Source organism: Megascapheus bottae, unplaced genomic scaffold (assembly GCF_031878675.1).
Source record: "Megascapheus bottae isolate mThoBot1 unplaced genomic scaffold, mThoBot2.hap1 HAP1_SCAFFOLD_83, whole genome shotgun sequence".
In the NCBI taxonomy this organism is placed as follows: Eukaryota; Metazoa; Chordata; class Mammalia; order Rodentia; family Geomyidae; genus Megascapheus; species Megascapheus bottae.
In genome coordinates, this window is record NW_028327584.1 from 346,322 (window position 1) to 347,568 (window position 1,247).

The following is a 1,247-nucleotide window of genomic DNA, read 5'->3' on the forward strand; positions in this document are numbered from 1 at the left end:
ATGTGTCACTTTAAGCTCCTGGGAAAAGTGGAACAACACTACCCTAATCCCAGTAGAAGGAAGCAAATTATTAAAATCAAAGCAGAATTCAAATGAATTGGAGTCTAAAAAAAGCTATAGAAAGAATCAACAAACAAGGAGTTTGTTCTTTGAAAACATTAAAAAATTGACAGACCCTTAGCAAATCTTACCAAAAAAGGAAGAGAGCATACAGAAATAAACAAAATCACAGACGAAAATGGTTATATCACGACAGAAATTACCAAGATCCACAGTAACATGAGGGAATACTTCTCAAAACTTTATGCCAACAAATTTGAGAATCTAGAAGAAATGGATGAATTCCTAGGCAATATTAACATACCCACCCTGAACCAAGAAGGACTAACCCAACTAAACCGGCCTATTTCTAGCACTGAAATAGAAATGGCAATAAGAGACCTTCCACCTAAGAAAAGTCCAGGGCGAGATGGATTCACGGCTGAAGTCTATAAGGTCTTCAAAGCAGAACTCACACCAATACTCTTCAAGCACTTCAATGAAATTAAAAATGAAGGCTCTTTACCAAGTTCATTCTATGAAGCCAGTATAACCCTCAACTCCAAACCAGACAGAGATTCATCAAAGACAGAGACCCATTTCTTTGATGCAATACTTCTCAACAAAATACTGGACAAACGTCTACAGGAAATCATCAAAAAAAATTATTCACTATGATGAAAGAGGATTAATCACAGGGAGGCAAAGCTGGTTCAACATATGCAAATCAATTAATATAATTCAACAGATAAACAGGAGCAAGGACAAAAATCACATGATTGTCTCCAAAGAGTCATCCATACCATTAAAAGATGGGCCAAAGTCTTAAAGAGAGTGTTCTCTGAAGAATAAAAAAAATGGCCTATAGATACATGAAGAAATGCTCAACATCTCTAGTCACAAAAGAAATGCATTTTTCTTTCTTCTTCAGAGAAGACTCTCTTTAAGTCTTTGGCCCATTTTTTAATGGGATGGTTGTTATTTTGGAGATAAGTTTTGGAGTGATTCAATTTTTTGAGTTGTTGATATATTTTAGATATGAGGCATTTGTCCGTTGTTTGGATGGCCTATAGACAAATGAAGAAATGCTCAACATCTCTGGTCATAAAAGAAATGCAAATCAAAACAACTCTAAGATTCCACCTCACTCCAGTTAGAATGGCCAGGATCAGGAAAATGAATAATAACAGATGCTGGAGAGGATGTGG